Source organism: Amphiprion ocellaris, chromosome 2 (assembly GCF_022539595.1).
Source record: "Amphiprion ocellaris isolate individual 3 ecotype Okinawa chromosome 2, ASM2253959v1, whole genome shotgun sequence".
Classification (NCBI taxonomy): Eukaryota; Metazoa; Chordata; class Actinopteri; family Pomacentridae; genus Amphiprion; species Amphiprion ocellaris.
In genome coordinates, this window is record NC_072767.1 from 32,470,893 (window position 1) to 32,485,489 (window position 14,597).

The 14,597-nt window shown below is 37.9% G+C and overlaps 1 protein-coding gene across 4 annotated transcripts in view; it reads left to right on the forward strand.

The window, feature by feature from the left end:
• lpp (LIM domain containing preferred translocation partner in lipoma) overlaps positions 1 to 14,597 on the forward strand; it is a 217,564-nt gene that overhangs the window by 45,168 nt on the left and 157,799 nt on the right. The window lies entirely within an intron of this gene.

Genomic DNA, 14,597 nt, shown 5'->3' on the forward strand with positions numbered 1-14,597 from the left:
TGACAACAAAGGAAGTGTAGAGAGCCTACTCAGAAAGGGGACTCTCAGCAAGTGTTTTGACCCTTCAGATGTTGTCTGTGCTTTTTGGTGTGTGTGGGTCTCACAAAGTGTTAATTAGCACACGTAAAAACTTCAAAGATGTACTGACACACAAAAAGGTGCAGGAGAAGTTGAGTACTTCTCATAGAGAGAAACTCTGTTAGATATTAGGGCAGCAATTTAAGTACACTTGTTTGAGAGAATGAGAAAACCCATTATGTTGGGAAGATAAAAGTCCTTAGCCCTGTGATCTGAAGCTGCACACAGGATGTTGGTGAAACATAAAGAGTGACAAGGCCACAAACAATCATTTTGCACTTTTTTGTGTCTTATGTCTATTCATTTTGTGCGCTTTGCGGCTGTTTTGTGTTGCTCTGTTGTCATTAGCAACAAATGACAACAAAATGCAGTTGTTTTGCACCTCTTTGTGGGCATTTGCATCTCGGTGGTCATATTACATATATAATTTTCTGGCTTTCTGTTGTTATTACTCCGCTAAGGAAAGGGGCGGAGTTATGTGATGATTGGCGTAGGTGACTCCTTCCTTACCTCTTTTAGCAGCATTACTCAAAAACGGACTAACGAATTTGGATGAAATTTTCAGGGAAGATTAGAAATGACACAAAGACCAAGTGATTAGATTTTGGCAGTGATGCAATTTATAGTCTGGATCCAGGGATTTGTTAAGCATTTGTGTATCATTGCGAGATAGTGGCATGACGTCACTGTATCCATGACAAGTGAACGCTACATCAGCTGCCTGCTGAAGATCACATGATTGCGATCCTACTACTGACTTATCGGGTCTTATCAGAAACGATACAAGAAACAATTGATTAAATTGTGGACGTGTTTCTGACTGTAACAGTTTTTCTTCCATCCTTAGGTGAATTTTCGGACCTTTACGCAGCGTCTTCCTAGTGTCAAGAAACCGCTTCTTAGATAAACACTTCCTGTGCTGTTGGAATGGTGCCAAAAATAAAAGCCCGCAACATTAAACAATACGCCTTCAAAATAAAAGCAAGGAGGGAATGGTTATTCTGACACTAGCAAAACAAAGGCTTGCAAAAAGTGATGAAGTGATCAACAGACCTTTATAAGAGTAATTTACACATATTTAGGTCACGTGATTCGTACACGTCTGTGCTCAGTGCAAGGTCATTTTCTTTGTGGCTACGTCTATATTAAATGGCCACATTCTATAATGCTGTGATCTCTGATCATCAGTAATAACAATAATAATAAAAAAATGCTGCATTTCTACAAAAATATGCTGCACTTCTGATAATACCATATGTGGGAATGAACAGCATTGGTGGAGTACTGAGTGCTTTTCTTGTTTTGTAACTTTGCATCTTTTTGCAGTATTTTTGTATGTTTTAGACATAATTTTTATGTCACTGGTCATTTTGTATATCTGTGGCCATTTTGTGTCTATTTGTGATTATGTTGTGTATATCTGTATTCATTTTGTTGTCGTTCTATATCTTTTGCAGCTGTTTTGCCTCTGTTTGCGGTCATTTGTGTCTCGGTGGTCATTTTGCATCATTGTGACCATTTTGTGTTACCCTGTTGTAATCTTGCGTCTCTTTGCAGTCACTTTGCATCTTTCAGAAGATATTTTGGTTGTTTTCTCTGTGGTCATTATGTTTCTCTGTGGTTGTTTTCTGTGTGTCTGTGGTAATTTGGTGTCTTTATGGTTGTATATCTGTCATTTTCCATGTGGTTTGTTTTTTTTTATTCTGCGTAAATACACGTTTACCCATAAACCAGTACATTAAAAAACAGAGAAACACTCTCAATCAAATTGGAATCTGTGAGGTCAATGATAGTTTGATATCTTCTCCTAAGCTAAGAGAAAACCATGAAAATACAATACTGGAAACCCTCTTCAGGTTTAATAGCAGTATAATGGGGCTGCTTTAAGAATCTGCTGTAAGTGGGCTCAGATGTACTAAGTACCAGTTCTTACATACCTTCTTTCCACTTGAGAATATATTTCACATGATGTCAAAACATTTAACTGAAAGCTGTGAAGCTACCTTTTCATTTCTCACCCGTTTCGTTCTTTTTTTTTCTCTCCTTGTTCTTAGCTCAGGGTGGTGGTGCAGGGTGTTTGGTTGGGGGGTGGGGTTGTTAGTCTTTGTAGTAGTCACAGCTCCAAATCTCATTTGTAATGGTTATCAACTGGTTGGGCTCCTCACAATAGCTAATGGGGAAAACAAATCGGTATTTGCCATGTTTATCATTTGATTAACCTTCATATTATCCCTGTGTGTAATTAGCCTTAATTATGAGAGGCTTTACACTGACTGTCTGATAGCTCCTCATACACACAGGTCTGACATATTCTGGCCTGAAACAGATGAAGCGCTCCATGTGTTTAAAACTCACTTTGAAGCAGGTAGTGTAGCGTTAAAGCATGTTAATATAGTTTCATCCAGCGACAGTTTAAATTGTGCATTGATAAATTTATATTACCTTGAATTACAAAAAAAGAAAAATATTAAAATGTAATTTCTTTGATTAATTCCATACTTGTCTCCTATCTGCTTTTTGTTACCCCAGCCTGCAGGTTTTTTTTTTTTTTTTAACAATATTTTATTAAATTTTAAATAACAAAACAAAATAAGGAACCAGTCAGCACAAGATCCACCTAATCAAGTATACAGAGTGCAAAAAAGAAAAACAAAAGACAACAATCAGCGCACATGGTCATCACATTACATGAATTATGTTATTATCATCTATACTTCTTCCCTTTCCTTCCCTAATAAGATACACTGCAAACGGATATCATTACATTTCTTATCGTTTACTTGTAAAGACAAAGGAAGAGCATCTCTTTTGTAGCAGACCAAGAAGGTTATCAGGAAGATAATTAAGAAATGGTTGCCAAATTTGATAAAAGACATAATCATTCCCCTTCAGGGAGGCACTGAGGTGTTCCATAGGGAAAACTTGGAAAGTTTCTTTGTACCATTGGGTTACTGAGGGAGGCTTCTCCTTTATCCACTGCAAAAGGACACAGCGTCTTGCCAGAAACAGAAGTTTTTGCAGTAAGGTCATCTGTGTGGTGGTTAGAGGTAACTAGCCTGCAGTTTTTTTGTGGCTGTTGGTCACAGCTGAACTGATGGCTTCCTGGCTCTGCTAAGAAGCACAGAATTTGTATTTATTTCTTAATCAATTAATTTATTTTTTAACAGAATCAGGTTAGACCATACAATTTATTTTTGTAAAATTTTTTAAAGTAAAACATCCACACACTGTCTAACTTGCAAAAATATATTTATTATCATGGTGTTCTGGTGCTAGACCTTCATCTGGCAAATACTTCATGAAACTATTCAAGAAACTATTTAACTGATGAAGGCCTAGCATAGACACGTGGTGCTAATAAATATATCTTTGCAAGTCAGAGAATGTGCAGGAGTCTGACTGAAACTTTTGGATACACTCGCCGCCTCTTCACTGCAGCTGCCTCGTGAAGTAGATGTGACAAGAGTTTGGCTTTAATTTTTAAATGAGATATATAGAATAAACAGATTTTGATGAAATATTTTGATTTTAAGCTTTGATTTGGATTAATTTCACCGCAGAACTTGCACATCACAGATATATAGCTCAAGAATGGTTTTGGGGTTTGGACAGTTAAACCATCGGGTAAATATTCAAATTGCCTCGTGTAGATAAGCATTGTTCGTATATGAAACAAAGAACCTATTGCTGATACAGAAGCAGATAAATGACCGTTAATGTCCGTTGCAGCAACCAGCCCAACAAGTTTGTTCTTGTCTCTCTTTGGGATCACATACTGAACGTCTGCTTCCGTCAAACCAGAATCAGCCACCTCTCGTCAGGTCAGCGTCTCAGCGTAGACTGGATGAGTTGTGATCGGGACCCTCTTCTTCGCCGAGCTCTGAACACAGTTGCTTTGACACAACAAAAAGGTGATTTTGCCTGCTAGCTTTCTCACTCCTCGTTGTCACAGCTGCTTTGCGTCAAGTGGTCAGTGGTAGTGCGGGGATTGACTTCCAGCAGGTGTTGAAACAGGATGGATTGTTGTTGGTATTAGGGGTGAAGTTGCCTCACTGTAATGCAACGGGACCTACCTCAGAGGACCTTTGCTCTCCACACAGTTAATTCAGACCTTTTCTGCAACTGTGAAGATACAAGTTCAAGTTCACTGTGACTGCAACTGTTTTTCACTGATTAAATTTTCTTGACCACAGATAGAGGTTCTGTTGGTCAAATATAGACCTCCTCAGAATTGATATCAGCCCTGCATGAAACACAATAGGAAACCTTTTCAGAAACCTATTGTAGACAAAGCAATATACTGTAAATATAAGGCTGTAGACAGTTAAAGGAAAATAGTAATAATAGATTAGTAAAGTCTTCATATGCTTAGGGGCATTTAAACAGCTTGTTTTAATTACCAACTTAAAAAAATCCAAATTAATCAATAATGAAACTAACTTTCTTTTCCTGTAAATCAAAATTATTTTTTAACCTGAAATTTGCAGAGATTTATATCACAAAAACATGTATTTCTATATAAACTTCGATACAAAGTGTAGACTGCAGCCTGGCACTGGCTTATTTAAATGTCTTGTTTTTCTTACCACCGTTCTTTTTTCACCATTTGCTCGACATAATTAATAATGATTAAACAACAGAAATAATATGTGTTACCTCACTGGGCTTTAATCAGTGTCAGTGTGCCATTTAGTTATGCACTTTTTAAATTTTAGCATTCTGGGGACTAACTTAGACCTTTCACAGCGTTGGGACTAAATACAGATGTTTTACTCGACTTAATCTACACCCTGCATGTCTATAGGGATAAGTTAAAAAAAAGTACGTCTTTACTTCCTTCTTAACATTTACATGCATTAAAAAAAATGTCAACTAGATTACTTTCAGTGTGATAAAAAACTGCAGGGAGTGTACAGGTTATTTCAGCAATTTGTTGTTGATCATATAGCACTGCAAAAATCCATTCTTGTGTTAAATGTTCACCACTCTGACACTAAAATAATTTATACTTTTAAATTGTCTTTTTTAAATAGTTAATCGATATTGTGCAGATCAGATTGAATTTTGTCTAAAATAAATGTGACGGAAAGTGCAGTAAGAGCAGTCGTAATAAAATCTTTGCTGCTGTGTTGGTGTTGAGGTTATCTTCTCTCGTAGCTGTACTGTTTGCAGTGGCTATGTTTCAGAACATGATGTTTGACTTGCCCAGACCTCTGATGCTCTGACACTGCTATTGCGCTTTCACCATTAAATTTTTAACACTTGAAAGAGGTCCAAAGCAGCTTTTTGCTTTTATTAATATGTCAGCACATGGCGTGGTGTCAGACTTCCGCCACCTTCAAATATTTACCCTTGTGCACAAAACGTTTCAAGATCCATAATGACCACTTGAACTCTTTGCTCTTCCCTGTTTCCAAACAGTGGAACGTGGGGAGCGAGCGCTTGTTTGTGTAATGTCGCATTAACCTGTTCAGCCATTCAACCGGCCCTCTAAAGCAGAGCAAGTATAACGCTGGGAAGACTCTGCAACAACCTCTCGCAGATGGGAACCTTTAATTTTTAAAGCGTTTTCATCCGCATGGCTGATCGTCCGCACGTTGCGTCACGAACCGTGAGTGCTAATCCCAGTCGCCTACCACTCCACTGTTTGATATGAAAAATCTGCCAGCCAAAGTTTAGCTCCATCTTCTTTGCAGTGTCTTTTTGAAGTAGTGTTTTGATCGGTGCTTAGTGAACCAAGAGCTGTGTAGTTTTAGCTGAACTCGACTCGAGGGACAAAGCTTAAGGTGGGAGAAAAGCAACGCGATCGTCCATTAAATCTTAGTTTTCTTTATAAACTTAAAGATACGCAGGAACACAGACAGTTTTATAGGAAAACCCTTTGAGACACATAGTATTTGTGGCATTGTTCATAGGCAAGGAACAAATGCAAATTGTAAAGCAAAAGCCGCGAGTGATTGTAGCACAAATTAGCACCTTAAACGTGCCCAGTACAACTAGTCTACCATCATGCAGCTTCAGTGGATACATTTCTACTCTTTTGCTTTGAACACCCAGTTAAATTGCTAATGAAAAGCTTGTTTCTGTCCTTTAGGCCACCACTGCCCTGCTTCTGTCTCCTTGGTTTAAGATATTAATGGCATATCTATAAATTAACACTGGTTTGCAGTTAAACCAGAGAGTAAAAATGAACAAATATGTTAACCTACACTCAAGATAAAGTCGCTCTGTGTTCCCGCATTTGCAGTGTGTAAAATGGTGGTTATCGCCTTGACAAACATATAGTAAACTTTCAGCAAAATCTGGTCAGCAGTGTCCACAGTACTGGCCAGGAAATACAGGTAGATGTGTACATGTGCAGTGGCTGCAATATTAGGCACCGTAATAAATTACCCAATATTTAAAGCTGCTAAAATCAACATTATATATGAACAAAGGATCTCATGATAGTGTGTAATGGCAGTGGTGTTGCTTGAACAAATGATCCCACAGAGAATTCAGCCTTTTTCTTTTGGTCTACTGGGCTTTTTAGCATCTTTAATTTATTGTTCTAGTTTTGTTGGACTTTTTTACTGTTTTGTTTCAGTGGTACCAGTTTTGTAACAGTTTCCAGCCACCCCCCCCACCCCCCCACCCCCCCACCCCAAAAAAAAAAGTAACTAAACATGCAGTTCTACAGTTTAATTTAGCAGACACTTTTATCCAAAGCGACATACATCTGAGAGTAAATACAACACAAGCAAGGATCTAGTCAGGAGAAAACAACCTGGATAAGTGCCATAAAACAAGTTCAAGTGTGAACATGCAGTACCAAACAGCAGACGACAATGTTAGCAACCAGAAGGTAAACACCTGTAGAAGATTTTACAGCTATAGAGTCTGATATTTTCCTCAGGGGGTGATGGAGACCAAAAACAGCACTACAAGAAGAATGAATAGAAGACTTAGGTTCATTGGGTGACCAGAAATATAACTCCAAATGAAAGTGAGTGTTGCTCTTTTTGTGTGATGTTAAATGAGCAGCTGTTTGCTGATATGTTCAACACATTAACTTTAAAAAGGATGCCAGTGATCAGTTTTTAACTTACTGCAGTTCTCAGAAGTTGACCAAAAATGCAGTCACTACAGGTTCAATTCTGTCTAATGAATCAGCAAAAATAGTTTCATTTGAAAGGGTGAGATCCTGCTTTAATTTAGCCTGTGACTCAGTCTAATAATTCTTTGTCAGTGTACCATTGGCTGTGTAGTTTTTGGTTTCAGCCTTTATTTTAAATCCGCAATCAACCATGCATTTTCTTTGCAGGTTATTAACATAATATATCTTCCCCATATACAGGCCAGTTAATAGGCTATGTGGCATTTTCAACTTTAACTGTTTCTTACACAAACGCTTTAAAGACTGAGCTAAACAAAACAAAACAAAAAAGGATAAAACACTGGTGTAGCTGGAGTCAGTCACCCATAGATCTTCATGTGGTTATTCATGCTGTAGCAGCCGAAGAGAAACACAATGCAGAAGCCGGCAGAGCATCTTAAAAGCAGGAGCTTTCTGCAGTTTCGAATGTTTTCAACATGTGATTCAGTTTCCACAAAGAGTATTTGCTAGAAAGCATGTCATGCTTTCCCCCCAAAAAAATCTCTGAACCCTGCCATTTTATGTTAGAATTCAGTACTCTCTGTGGTCCTCTTTGGATGGTTTTGTTTGATAGTTTCCTTGGTGGATATGAAAGATTAATGCGGCAGAAGCACCTGCAGCAGTTCCTCAATGACAGCTGTAAAAGTGCAGTGGAACAGCTGTGAGAAGACAGCCTGCCTGCCATGCCCCCATAAAGCAAACTGTTAAACATGGTGTCACAGCTTTGTGAGTCATCTTGTAACTGCCCCGGCAATCAGAATTGACTTCACTTCCATCAGGCTTCAATATGGACGCAGCGATTTTAGCGACTGCATATGTACGTACCTTCGACCTATATGCCTCTATGCATTGCGGTTATGCGTGTGTGCATGTGTGCGTGTTTTCTTGTAGGTTGACTCATATTCCGAATGTGTGCATGAGGGAAGGACTTTTAGTATTAATCACAGAACACATCAAAGATGACACAGACAAACAGTAAGCAAATGTAATGTTGAGCTTATTTAATACCAGGAGCTCATAGAAGAAAAAGCCAAATATAAATAAAGAAAAGACCACATTTCTTCACACTTTGTTGTAGTACAGAGAGGTCTGAGATCAATTTTGTAATGCCTTCATATCTGTTTAGTTAGAATATGTTTACAGCAAAGTTCAGTTTACATACAATGTTTACATGTACTGCCAAAGTTGTGTTTGTGTGGGTTTCCTCTAGGTGCTGTGGTTTCCTCCCACAGTCCAAATACTGTGGCATTGGCTGTGGGTGAAATGGAAATTCTCAAGCTGTGAATTTGTTCATTTACCTGTTGTAGACTAGTAGCATGTCCAAAATTTACCCCTGCTGCATACAGCAACATTTTCCAGTCCTGCTTGTCAGAAAGTGGAAGGTATTGTTTGCACCACTTGGATGTGTTCCATAGGGTGTTTCAATTAGAACTGCTACAGGAATAGTTAGATTGGTGAAAGCAACTAAAGAGATACTGACGGAGGAGCAGAGGAACGTTGTCAGACATTTTGTCTGAGCTCAACAACGGAGCAAACATGGATTCTTCACGAAAGAACCATGAAAACGGCAATGGAGTCAGACGTCAAAACTCTTCAGCGGTTCTTACAGATAAAGGAAAGAGGATTTCAGAGTTTTCTTAACCAACAGTTTACCACGTTAACAAACTATAACCACTGACAATGTTCGCTGAAAAATGGGTTCAGTTACATTAAGAATTTGAAGAACAAAATCGAAGAATCAAATACCAGCTAACCAGAATTACACATTACATAGAATAAGTGATTCATTCATTTAACATTACCTTTCAGTGATGGCCCCAACAAAATCCAAATGTTAAGCACAACAAACACAGTCTTACGGTCTTCCACAGTAAATACCCTGAGAAGTTATCAGCTTTTAATCCTAATAGCCTATCTACATGATTGAGTGACTTGTTTACTGTAGTTGTTAGTCCAGCTGCTAGAAACTTTATCAGTCCAAGAAGTCTGTCCATATTAACCTCCACCTCTAAATTGTGTTTATATTTAGAGCAGAGTCACACCGATCAAATTCATTACTTTAGTTTCAATGTTGCTGGAAGCATAGAATCAGAGTCCTGCCACTCTTGAACAGCTGCTCTCTGCGTTACCATTTAAAAATCCTAGTTTAACATTACCATGAGCCACAGATAGCTAGCTAAACCAAACGAATACCTTCTTTCAACTTGATGCAACAATCTTCATCAGCATGACTGCCACAGTTAGCAATTAGACGACAGGTGTGTGCACTTGTTTTACATACGATCAGCAATCACTCCTGTAACTCTATCTTATTAAATAGTAAGAAGCCGCACCTTGTGGTGCAACTCGGTACTACAGGGAACCAACAATGCATTTTCTGACGCAGATGTTCCTTGATTTCTGCCTTATTGGTTAATATATTTTCAACTGAGTAAATTTTTGTTGAGAGTTAATCAATAAACAATGAAACATTAACATCCCTAATGATTAGTGCATAATGTACAGAAACACTTGGATCTTGGGGCCATTGTTTTAAAGTTACCAATAATGTAACAGAAAAAAATAGAATATCTTCCTTTGTCATTGTACATGTACACCGAAATTGTATGCAAACCTATTTCAAAGAGCAACAGCTAAGTATATCAAGTCAGCAATATATTAAATAAAGAAATAATGAAATAAAAGAAAATGCTTCTAAACTAATTATAAAAAGAGTAATCAAAAGAGAAGAAAAAGATTATTAAAAGGAAAGACAAGAAAAGCACAACATACATATAAGACATTTGATTGCACAAGTTTTGCCAGTATTAAGTGCAGGTACGGCTTTTGGCTTTTGGTCACCACCCCTTGTCCAGTGTCTGAAAGGTGTGGAGGGAGGGGCTTTCCAAAGCTGTCCAATCATTTCACTTGTACATGAGTAGGCCATTAATTCAGTTTACTGCTACGCATTGGGAATAAAAGATCTGGCTGTGTGGAGTTAGAGCTGACCAGACCTCTGTAGACTGTGTAAGCTGCTACGAGCAGAATCCATCTGAATCTCCAACAGAGCTGTCTAAGCTTGAAATTCGTTGTTGGTAATGCAGCAGAGAATAAAAAAAAAAAAACACATCTGTGGTTGTGCTGCATCAGTTTTGACCTGTTATTTAAATATTGTCTACTGTGACTGATGTTACAGGTGTGCATTACTAAACCAGTCTTCTGATGTGAATATTAAAATGCAAATACAAAGTTCATCTTCAGTCAGGCTGAGTGACGACACGGAGAGAGAGCATCCTTTCAGCTTATGTCTTGCAGCAGTTGTGGTTTATGTATACATTTTTATATATAGTTATATACAAATCGATACTGTAAATATGTGGTACTGTAGCTACATTATACTGTCTACATTTACATGGAAAAAAACATGTTTTAAAAAGTAAAGCCTTCATTTTGGTGGCATTTGATTACTGTATTTTTCAACATGTAACAGGCTCTGCCTAAGTTCCTGATAGTTCTACATTTTTGGTAACTCAAAAGTTGAATCCTTCCCTGCACTACACTGCACACAGTTTGTTATGTTTCTATTTACGAGGCTTTCTTTTGCTTCTCATCTTGTAATCTGGAGCCCAGTAGATGGTACCTGCCTTGTCTTTTAACATAATAATATCAATATTATTCTTTGGTTTTGTGGTTGAGATTTTTGCTTCCACTTACCAGTGCAGTAAACGTTATTGCGGCACTTAAAATTCTAAGTGAACATTTCTTTTCAAAAACAGTGTCACTTATTGCTCTTATAAGTCACATAAAACTGTGATAAATCTGTATAAATAGAGACCAAATCTGAAGAATAAAGTAGCCCTTTGATTTTATTTTCATCTGAAGTCAGTCCACAATTATAACATAATTTAGATTTTCTATTTAGGAATAAAAACCTTTATTCACACGTGTAATCTATGAATCAGAGGAGTGATTATATACCGAGGTCACTGGTGTGTTTAGTTCTGACTTGTGTCCTCAAAAAATACCACAAAGAAATGGCTTATATTGAAGAAAGTTTATTTGACATAAAAGACAACTGATTTGGCAGGTTTAATGTGCACTTTGGGGGCCAGTATTCATAAAACGACATCCCACTGTGAATTATTTGCCATCATCAAAGAATGCAGCCACATACTGACACAGAAATTTTCCTTTCAGGATGTCGCATATTGAGTCTTACTCATACATGCTAAGATCATTTCTTCTTCCCCCCCCCCTTCCTTTCATTTCATCCTTTATTTTGTTAGCCATTTGAGCATCGTGAAATGAAAGCATTTGCATTGAAAGGACAGGTGGGTGTGAGACACCAGCGCTTGTCTGAATTGTAGCATTAAGAGCAGAGAGAGAGAAAAAAAAATCAAAAGTAAGAACCATTCAGACGGCAGGAGGAGCAGGGATTTGAGCAGATATTAAAAGATGATTGTGCGTGGGCTTTTCTGCTGTGCTCCGGAGAAAGAATGTAAACCCTGTATCAGTCAGAGTGAGGATAATAAACAGCAAAAACATCAGAACACAGCACAACAAACACTAACAAAAAGAAGGATGGGAAAAAGCGTGGCGTATAAATAGTTCAAATATTTCAAGTGATTTCAGAATGTGATGGTGAAATACTGGATGTTTGTGTCCTCAGCTCCTGCAAGTTCCTTCAGTCTGCGCTGGTTTTCTCATCACTGTAACTGTATTAAGGACACACGTTTCAAATAAAGTTAAAACACCGATTTGCCACCAATTAGAGGTGTAAAATAACACAGTTTTGTCAGAATTTATGCATTTTATTGATATTTTACAGTTGCTCCTTCACAAATTAAGAAATTAATCAAGTTATACTTTGTTTTTCTATGTGACTTTTAAATCAGTGTTCTGTCAGCATCGAACGCTGATCCGATCTCATTTTTGACAGCTGCATCTATAGTAAAAAATCATTGATGGTTACATCAGTATTACAACATTTTTCAATACTTTCTCTGTTACAGAATCTTTTTGTTTTTGAAAGATCTTGTTGTTTTCACCACTCTTTGTCTCACTTATCACAAGTTTGATTTGTTGGTCATGTGTATGCAGCGCAAACAAAGAAAAGGATCAGAGTCAGAGTTCAAAGTGATTTCCTCTCCACTTTAATGGTTTGTTACTTTATTAAATTGGACACATTAGTACACATCAGAACACAGCATCTTATACCTTGTTTTTCATTTTACAGCATTATACTGCCAGCTACTTTAAAGCTGACTCAATAGTTAAAAGAGAAAAGTACACTTGAATCTAATACGCATATAATTACTGTTACTTGTGCTGCATGTGGTGGCAGTGGCCTCAGTCACCTCCATTAGAAAGCGAAAACAGTGGGACATAGTGGCAAATATAAGATGTTTCATGCAGAAAGTCTGACTGAAATTGTCAGGCTCACAATATTCTTTAAGAATTTAAACAATGAAAGTATGGGCTAATTTGTCAAATTCTTAGCAGTGCTAGAACTTTTACAGCTCTAATGAATGCAGCGTCAGTTTGTCTGCTTTTTTGGTCTCTGACAAGCCACATCATCAAAACCACCTGGCTGATATTGTGTAGGTTGCCCTCGTGCTGCGAAAACAGAACCGAGCAGTCAGTGAATGGACACAGGAGCTCTGGAGGTGTCTGTGACGTCAGGCACAGTGATATTGGTCGTGGATCCTTGGACGCCTCCGTGGATCGGACTTGTTATGGAACATCCCTCAGATACTTGAATGGATTGGGATCTGAGGAGTTTGGAGGCCAAGTCAACACCCTTCCTGAGCAGTTTTTTTGGTGTAGGGGAGTATATTGTCCTGCTGGAGAATGCCGGTGCCATCTGGGAGTTGCCATAGTAGTGTGTGTGCTTGGTCTGCAGTGTTTAGGTGTGTTAATGAGATCAGTCAGAATTAATATCATAGCCTCAACGTCATTTTTTGTTCAGGGGCCACTTACAGCCCAATTTCATCACAAGTGGGCCGGACAAGTAAAGTCACAGCATAATAACCTAGAAACAATGACAACTCCAAATGTTTCCCTTTGTTTCAGTGCAAAAAGGACAGGTACATTCTGAAAATGTTCCTGTTTAATGAACTATCTTTTACAAAACATTATGAACAACCTGAAATTGATTAAAAAACAGCACAATTTCAACAATATTATGCCTCAGTTTATCATTGACGCACATGCATTATAACTTACAGATCACAGTGTATCTACAAAGGCACAAAAGATTTAGTCACAGGTACCTGGAACTGAACAATTTAGTATTTTACTTTTCAATCAAAGCAACTTAAATTTACAGCTTGACAAATTTACAATGAGCAGCTAATGTCTTCTTTGTAATTTTTTTTTACTTTGTAAAGTCATCCCGCAAGCCGGATTGGACCCTCTGGTGGGCTTGTTTTGACCTGCTGGCCGTATGTTTGACACGCCTGCTCTAAGGGAAGAGACTAATATTGAGGGTCAAAGACAACATTTATTGCTGATTACATCTGCAAATAATTGTCAACATTTTGGAATATTTATTGTGAACAGAAGCCAAGACAGTTTTGAGAAAGGACTGACCAATTATGGGGGCCAATAATTGTAATTTTTCTAATTGTCTGTCTTGTTATTTTTATTGCAATACAGACAGTTATGATTATTATTGAGTTGAATTTTTATTACCCAAATTCCTGATAGAATAAATTAAATGCACTAGTTTGGCTCTAATGCAGCTGCCTCTCTCTGGCTGCAGTCAAATCTCTCACCCACAGCACTATCTGATTGGTTAAATGTCACCAGTAGCAACCAATTAACAATAAAAACCTACTGTTACAGATTCTCACTTGCTTTACTGTATATCAGTGACAGACAGTGGTTATGTGTCTCCTTGACTACCAATAATCAGTGTTGGTATCTGGCTTGTTCCGGCACACCCTCGAAATGCTCAGACAGATTGAAATCTGAGGAGTTTGTAGGCGGCATCAACATTTTGGGCCCTTTGTCGTGTTCCTAAAGTTGTTCTTGAGCAGTTCTTTTAGCGTGCTGGGATGCACAGTTCAGCCGGTGATGACTCATTGCAATAGGGGCGCATGTGCTTAGTGTGGAACAGTGTTTAAGTGGGCCGTTTGTGCCAAAGTGACGTCTATATGAATGCCATGACTCAAAGTTTCCCACCAGAACATTGAATTGTAACAACATTATAACCTGACATTATTGGAAGGAAAATATCCCAGCATGTCAAAAATAACCAGCACATGAAAAAATATGTTTTTGCCTCTTATTCCTCACTACAGCTGCTGAATTTTGTCAAGACTAACACAAATTTTACAAGTTAAATTGCAGACGGTGTTTATTTGTTTGCTTAACACAAGAAACTTCAGCTTCGCTTTTCCAT